Genomic DNA, 9,140 nt, shown 5'->3' with positions numbered 1-9,140 from the left:
AAATGCAAATGATTTGTAGATCTTTAATTACTAATCGTTATTATTAAAACGATAAGAATATCAATAAATTTTGGTAGTTATTTCGTGTAATGAAATTACATTCATTTAAAATAATCCCGAACATGACGATGAATTATTTTATGTAAGTTATGAAGAATGGAAGTCTAACCTGAACCTAACTAACATTCGTTCAGGGTATTTAAATTAAACGCCGATAGAAATGAAATTACGTTATTACGGTAGTAGGAAGTAATAAGTACTAGAAAACAGTTATCAAGCAGAGAGGAAGAGAAAAGTTGAAGTTACAAGGCAAGAAATAAGAAAATAGCGATTGAGTACTAGGTATTCTAAATACGAGCTAGATTTCGCGGAGCGTGCGCGCGGCCTCTCTGCGTGGATAGCAAAATCGGACTGATGAACAGAGAAAATCGATGATCCACGATTGAGCGCCGGCCGCCCGATGACGCCCGAAACACGAAGATGGGGAAGTACCTATTCCGTGCGAGCCCGATGTCCGTGCCGCGTGCGAGGCGGTGGTATTATTGTATTCAATTACAAGTCACCGCTCCAAATGAAAGATATGAAATTTTCTTTTAAGATATGAAATTTTGTTTAGGTACTGAAATCAATCGAGTTTAAAAACAAAATCTTGTCTTATCTCCTATCGAAAGTGAAGGAACAAGAGTTTGCCAGTGTGTTATTTCTAGGTGTTCAGTTTGCGGTATTAAGTAAGTTAAGTTTTATTTTAATAATTACTATCGTAAAGACGTAAAAGTTATTAAGGTAGAGAGCTGGAAATGTAAGGAATAACGAACCTGTATGAAAGAGCATTATTGTCATCTGTTTACAGTACTTTTGAATGATAAGTAGGTAGGTACAAGCTTATCACACACATAAAAGCATAGTTTAATTAAAAAATAATAATAATGTAGGTCCTGTAAAAAAAATTATTTTGCGGAAGGAAGCAAATTCGTGTAAAAGGTTTTTTTATTAATTAAAGAGTACTTAATTAATTAGTTTTTAGAACAACAAATAAACTCGTAACATGATAAGGTGTAAGATGTAAGTAACTAATTTACTCATTACATTTTTAGGGTAGATTTGGATTAAGCTCTGTCCAGTAGTCGTATTTGAACTCACAGCTGATTGTGGCTGATAGTTGACTGACTCATGGGCGAGCGCGGGTAGTGGGGCGCGGGACGGGGGGCGCAGCGCTTGCCCGGGTCACCGGGTGAGCGCCGCGCGCCGTTTGCGTTGGGGGACTATTCTGCACTGTAGTGGTCGATTATGGAAATCGTAGTATTTAAAAAATAATAATAAAAAATTTGGAAGTCAGTTTTTTTGCTGATTCGTGATCAGAATAAGCTACTTAATCTACTCCCTAAATATGGCGGGTATTGAAATCACCACCCTGTATAATAATACAGAAGTCCAACAGCCGGCGCCGCCTCCGCGCAGCGACGCTCGGCGCCTGCAGTCGACGACGAGGAGGACGAGGACGCGCCCGCCAGCCACCAGCTCATGCTGGAGGAGGCCAGCGCAGCCGGTCAGTATATAATAATACAGAAGTCCAACAGCCGGCGCCGCCTCCGCGCAGCGACGCTCGGCGCCTGCAGTCGACGACGAGGAGGACGAGGACGCGCCCGCCAGCCACCAGCTCATGCTGGAGGAGGCCAGCGCAGCCGGTCAGTATATAATAATACAGAAGTCCAACAGCCGGCGCCGCCTCCGCGCAGCGACGCTCGGCGCCTGCAGTCGACGACGAGGAGGACGAGGACGCGCCCGCCAGCCACCAGCTCATGCTGGAGGAGGCCAGCGCAGCCGGTCAGTATATAATAATACAGAAGTCCAACAGCCGGCGCCTGCAGTCGACGACGAGGAGGACGAGGACGCGCCCGCCAGCCACCAGCTCATGCTGGAGGAGGCCAGCGCAGCCGGTCAGTATATAATAATACAGAAGTCCAACAGCCGGCGCCGCCTCCGCGCAGCGACACTCGGCGCTTGCGCAGTCGACGACGAGGAGGACGAGGACGCGCCCGCCAGCCACCAGCTCATGCTGGAGGAGGCCAGCGCAGCCGGTCAGTATATAATAATACAGAAGTCCAACAGCCGGCGCCGCCTCCGCGCAGCGACGCTCGGCGCCTGCAGTCGACGACGAGGAGGACGAGGACGCGCCCGCCAGCCACCAGCTCATGCTGGAGGAGGCCAGCGCAGCCGGTCAGTATATAATAATACAGAAGTCCAACAGCCGGCGCCGCCTCCGCGCAGCGACGCTCGGCGCCTGCAGTCGACGACGAGGAGGACGAGGACGCGCCCGCCAGCCACCAGCTCTTGCTGGAGGAGGCCAGCGCAGCCGGTCAGTATATAATAATACAGAAGTCCAACAGCCGGCGCCGCCTCCGCGCAGCGACGCTCGGCGCCTGCAGTCGACGACGAGGAGGACGAGGACGCGCCCGCCAGCCACCAGCTCATGCTGGAGGAGGCCAGCGCAGCCGGTCAGTATATAATAATACAGAAGTCCAACAGCCGGCGCCGCCTCCGCGCAGCGACACTCGGCGCTTGCGCAGTCGACGACGAGGAGGACGAGGACGCGCCCGCCAGCCACCAGCTCATGCTGGAGGAGGCCAGCGCAGCCGGTCAGTATATAATAATACAGAAGTCCAACAGCCGGCGCCGCCTCCGCGCAGCGACGCTCGGCGCCTGCAGTCGACGACGAGGAGGACGAGGACGCGCCCGCCAGCCACCAGCTCATGCTGGAGGAGGCCAGCGCAGCCGGTCAGTATATAATAATACAGAAGTCCAACAGCCGGCGCCGCCTCCGCGCAGCGACGCTCGGCGCCTGCAGTCGACGACGAGGAGGACGAGGACGCGCCCGCCAGCCACCAGCTCATGCTGGAGGAGGCCAGCGCAGCCGGTCAGTATACAGGGTGTTGATTTCAATCCTCGCCATATTTATTTAGGTGATCTATTATGACTTATTTAAACGCATTATCCACCAAAAAAAAAATTACAAACTAAAGTAGAATTTTTAGCGAATATTTTCCGTGCGACATCAACTGTACTGTGGCTCGTAATACTGCAATACGTTTCAACTGCGGCACCCATCGAGCTACGCGGATCGCTCGTTTATCATGTCTGATAGTCTACTGAAGGAAGCCACGTAAAATAGGTAGTTTAAATAGGTATTTTTGTTTGACTAACTAAAGTTAAAGTTCGTTTTAAATTAGTTTGCTGTTTCCTATGTGTGTGTGTGTGTGTGTGTATTGGAGCGTACCTACGCGCTTTCCGCCACTACCTACCGCAATCGCGGGAGTATTTTGTACACAAAATTACCAGATTATTTACTCCCTACATTAAAAAAAACACATTCCTTTAAGTTTAGAACTAGGTACCTACTCACCGATGCGACTTCAGATGCGTTTCCACGTGCCCTCCCGTAACAGTAAACCATGTTTACGTACTCACGAGCACTGTACGTATGGTTTGGCATCTTCCTAACACTCACTCACTATTATTACACTCACTATCACACTTTCACACACTAAATACTCAAAACCGCACGAGAAAACAATCAAAAATCGCAAATTTGCAATTAGAAAAGTGCATTCGATGAAATACGTCCATCGAATGTCGTCGTGAATCGGTAGTTATCGTTATTCTTCATTTACAACTACTTTACGTAATTTTTAACATCAGAAAAGTTTAATTTCGTCAGTTTAGTACAGGAAGTCTATCAACGAATGAGAATGTAAAAGCGGCGGGAAAAATACTTTGTTTAATCTTTGTGAACTAAAGATTCGTCCTATCATTAATGCTCTTAAAGCAAGCTTTCAAAACACTCAAATGCAAATGATTTGTAGATCTTTAATTACTAATCGTTATTATTAAAACGATAAGAATATCAATAAATTTTGGTAGTTATTTCGTGTAATGAAATTACATTCATTTAAAATAATCCCGAACATGACGATGAATTATTTTATGTAAGTTATGAAGAATGGAAGTCTAACCTGAACCTAACTAACATTCGTTCAGGGTATTTAAATTAAACGCCGATAGAAATGAAATTACGTTATTACGGTAGTAGGAAGTAATAAGTACTAGAAAACAGTTATCAAGCAGAGAGGAAGAGAAAAGTTGAAGTTACAAGGCAAGAAATAAGAAAATAGCGATTGAGTACTAGGTATTCTAAATACGAGCTAGATTTCGCGGAGCGTGCGCGCGGCCTCTCTGCGTGGATAGCAAAATCGGACTGATGAACAGAGAAAATCGATGATCCACGATTGAGCGCCGGCCGCCCGATGACGCCCGAAACACGAAGATGGGGAAGTACCTATTCCGTGCGAGCCCGATGTCCGTGCCGCGTGCGAGGCGGTGGTATTATTGTATTCAATTACAAGTCACCGCTCCAAATGAAAGATATGAAATTTTCTTTTAAGATATGAAATTTTGTTTAGGTACTGAAATCAATCGAGTTTAAAAACAAAATCTTGTCTTATCTCCTATCGAAAGTGAAGGAACAAGAGTTTGCCAGTGTGTTATTTCTAGGTGTTCAGTTTGCGGTATTAAGTAAGTTAAGTTTTATTTTAATAATTACTATCGTAAAGACGTAAAAGTTATTAAGGTAGAGAGCTGGAAATGTAAGGAATAACGAACCTGTATGAAAGAGCATTATTGTCATCTGTTTACAGTACTTTTGAATGATAAGTAGGTAGGTACAAGCTTATCACACACATAAAAGCATAGTTTAATTAAAAAATAATAATAATGTAGGTCCTGTAAAAAAAATTATTTTGCGGAAGGAAGCAAATTCGTGTAAAAGGTTTTTTTATTAATTAAAGAGTACTTAATTAATTAGTTTTTAGAACAACAAATAAACTCGTAACATGATAAGGTGTAAGATGTAAGTAACTAATTTACTCATTACATTTTTAGGGTAGATTTGGATTAAGCTCTGTCCAGTAGTCGTATTTGAACTCACAGCTGATTGTGGCTGATAGTTGACTGACTCATGGGCGAGCGCGGGTAGTGGGGCGCGGGACGGGGGGCGCAGCGCTTGCCCGGGTCACCGGGTGAGCGCCGCGCGCCGTTTGCGTTGGGGGACTATTCTGCACTGTAGTGGTCGATTATGGAAATCGTAGTATTTAAAAAATAATAATAAAAAATTTGGAAGTCAGTTTTTTTGCTGATTCGTGATCAGAATAAGCTACTTAATCTACTCCCTAAATATGGCGGGTATTGAAATCAACACCCTGTATAATAATACAGAAGTCCAACAGCCGGCGCCGCCTCCGCGCAGCGACGCTCGGCGCCTGCAGTCGACGACGAGGAGGACGAGGACGCGCCCGCCAGCCACCAGCTCATGCTGGAGGAGGCCAGCGCAGCCGGTCAGTATATAATAATACAGAAGTCCAACAGCCGGCGCCGCCTCCGCGCAGCGACGCTCGGCGCCTGCAGTCGACGACGAGGAGGACGAGGACGCGCCCGCCAGCCACCAGCTCATGCTGGAGGAGGCCAGCGCAGCCGGTCAGTATATAATAATACAGAAGTCCAACAGCCGGCGCCTGCAGTCGACGACGAGGAGGACGAGGACGCGCCCGCCAGCCACCAGCTCATGCTGGAGGAGGCCAGCGCAGCCGGTCAGTATATAATAATACAGAAGTCCAACAGCCGGCGCCTGCAGTCGACGACGAGGAGGACGAGGACGCGCCCGCCAGCCACCAGCTCATGCTGGAGGAGGCCAGCGCAGCCGGTCAGTATATAATAATACAGAAGTCCAACAGCCGGCGCCGCCTCCGCGCAGCGACGCTCGGCGCCTGCAGTCGACGACGAGGAGGACGAGGACGCGCCCGCCAGCCACCAGCTCATGCTGGAGGAGGCCAGCGCAGCCGGTCAGTATATAATAATACAGAAGTCCAACAGCCGGCGCCTGCAGTCGACGACGAGGAGGACGAGGACGCGCCCGCCAGCCACCAGCTCATGCTGGAGGAGGCCAGCGCAGCCGGTCAGTATATAATAATACAGAAGTCCAACAGCCGGCGCCGCCTCCGCGCAGCGACGCTCGGCGCCTGCAGTCGACGACGAGGAGGACGAGGACGCGCCCGCCAGCCACCAGCTCATGCTGGAGGAGGCCAGCGCAGCCGGTCAGTATATAATAATACAGAAGTCCAACAGCCGGCGCCGCCTCCGCGCAGCGACGCTCGGCGCCTGCAGTCGACGACGAGGAGGACGAGGACGCGCCCGCCAGCCACCGGCTCATGCTGGAGGAGGCCAGCGCAGCCGGTCAGTATATAATAATACAGAAGTCCAACAGCCGGCGCCTGCAGTCGACGACGAGGAGGACGAGGACGCGCCCGCCAGCCACCGGCTCATGCTGGAGGAGGCCAGCGCAGCCGGTCAGTATATAATAATACAGAAGTCCAACAGCCGGCGCCGCCTCCGCGCAGCGACGCTCGGCGCCTGCAGTCGACGACGAGGAGGACGAGGACGCGCCCGCCAGCCACCAGCTCATGCTGGAGGAGGCCAGCGCAGCCGGTCAGTATATAATAATACAGAAGTCCAACAGCCGGCGCCTGCAGTCGACGACGAGGAGGACGAGGACGCGCCCGCCAGCCACCAGCTCATGCTGGAGGAGGCCAGCGCAGCCGGTCAGTATATAATAATACAGAAGTCCAACAGCCGGCGCCTGCAGTCGACGACGAGGAGGACGAGGACGCGCCCGCCAGCCACCAGCTCATGCTGGAGGAGGCCAGCGCAGCCGGTCAGTATATAATAATACAGAAGTCCAACAGCCGGCGCCTGCAGTCGACGACGAGGAGGACGAGGACGCGCCCGCCAGCCACCAGCTCATGCTGGAGGAGGCCAGCGCAGCCGGTCAGTATACAGGGTGTTAGGTACATGGGTATATGAGCCGACACTAGCCCATGTTAACATAGGCATATAAATGATATGGTGAAGTCAGAAATTTGATATCATGATTTTTTTTTAATTTTCATACAAAATAAATTTTATAAAATCCGATTTGTATGAAAATTAAAATAATTGAAATGAATATATCAATTTTCTGACTAAACCATACAGAAGTTCAACAGCCGGCGCAACGAGGACGCAAAGGCCGGCAACGCACCTGTAACGCACCTGTAACGCCCCTGAGACTGCGGGTGTCTATGGGCGACGGTTATCACTTACCCCCTGTCACTTAAAAAAAAAACGCGCCCGCCACCGTGACCCTACCATGTGGTTGTGGCGACATCTATCATACGGGACTATTCCCACCTCTCTTTCCCACCTCTCTTTCCCACCGCTGAAACACCTGTGTAGCCAGGATCTACAGCTTGACCGCCAATAAAAACCCAACCAGTGAAGGTCAAGTTTGTCCCAGGAGAAAGTTAAACTGTCATTGGACCCGCAACGAAAATAATCAGAAAAACATAGGAGGAGTTCGAAGTTAAGGTTCGATTTGCCTCCATGCCACGCCACTACAGTCATAATCACCTAACAAATTGCGCTGACACCTACCTTACTGTGGCACACGCCACCGCATCTACAATCCTGCATCGCGGTATCAAAGTTCTCCGCTCTGACTAAGTATACATAGTTATTGCAGCAAATAGGCTTTTAAATATTACTTTTACATCATCATCAGGTCATTTAGTCTCCAGTTCTCCACTGCAAGAGTACAACCCTCTCTAATTTACCAGAGAGAAACAGAGGACTCCTCACGATGGTCAAAGGGGATGAGAATGTGAATAACGTCACCCTTCCTTACTAGATGGCGCTACTGTCTTAGCTACTAGCGAACGACACCAGCTGGCGTCACTTGATTTATTTTTTTTATTTTTGACAAACGAAGAAGATTATCACTAGTCCAGTCATTTCGTCCGAAAAAAAGGCAAATAAAAGAAAATGAATTTGCGCTTCTAATTTTTTTATATGTTGTAGGGGATACCTAGACAAGCTTAACTTGAGATTGTCGACCAAGCTTTCCTAGGAGCTTTCGCCGCCATCTTGGAAAACGCTTAAAATTTGTTTTTCGGCAATAACTCGGCTATCCGATGAGATTCGAAAATTTTTGTAGGACACTTTTTGTAGCTTTCTTTGTGCTCTACAATAACGCCCGAACCATTTTTAGCGTATCATGCATCGTTATCGAGATATCGATCGATAAAGTCAAAAATTTTGGACACAATTTTTGTTTTTTTCTTTTTTTTTCTTTGGGTCTTAATAAATATGAAAAATTGTGGAATTCAAACTTGTAGAGCATATTCAGACCTACAATTTCCTTCTTGGATTTTTTTATGTTGGACAAAAATTACGATCTCCAGCGCGCCGCAAAGTCGGTGAATCCACGCTCAGCGTCGAGCGCGCTCAAGTTAGTATATCGTATCGTGTTGAGTTTTTGCTGTGCGTAGTGTAAATCGAGGGTTCCGATATTCTGGGCAAAAATTTCGATATCTAGTTGGCTGTAAACTCGTTATAACGGCGTGCCCGCATAGAGCGTCCGTTTGAAAGCAAACCGGCTTCCTGATCCTCCGATCTCTCACAACTCACGTTACGCAGCAGGCACTGAGCAAGTAATCACTTGACAGCAGGTAATCTCACGTTCGGGCAAGTAGGTAACCGTTATCATTCCAACCAAAAGCGCTGTGCGTCAACACATTTTCCGGACGTATCTCCAGGTTCAAACCTGGCTCGGATTTTTCAAGGATCCACAAAGATGGGGTTGGCGACAGACCAATCGAGGGCTCGAACCAATCACCAGCACCGCCGAACCCGCTCCGCCTGAACTATTAAAGCTCATTTCCTGTAAATGTAAAGGAAATTGTGAGGCCGCCTGTGGGTGCAGAAAAGCGGGAATCAGTTGCTCCGTTATTTGCATGCACTGCAGTGGGAAAACATGCAGTAACGTCGCCAGAGTCGACATTTTGCTTGACGACGACGACGATGTCTGGAACGATGATGATGACGATGCTCTCATCGAATCAGCATCATTTCCAACGGTTCAACAGACACAACAACTCGAAGAGTTTACGGAGGACGAAGATCTTCAGCCTGGACCATCCAAGCGAAAAAAGACATAAAAAAAGTCCATCGTTCGTGTCTCGAGTGCAGAAAAAAATATTTTTCTTTCCGTTTATTTT

This window comes from Ostrinia nubilalis, chromosome 12 (assembly GCF_963855985.1).
Source record: "Ostrinia nubilalis chromosome 12, ilOstNubi1.1, whole genome shotgun sequence".
Taxonomy (NCBI): domain Eukaryota; kingdom Metazoa; phylum Arthropoda; class Insecta; order Lepidoptera; family Crambidae; genus Ostrinia; species Ostrinia nubilalis.
Note: the sequence above shows the minus strand (reverse complement) of the source record.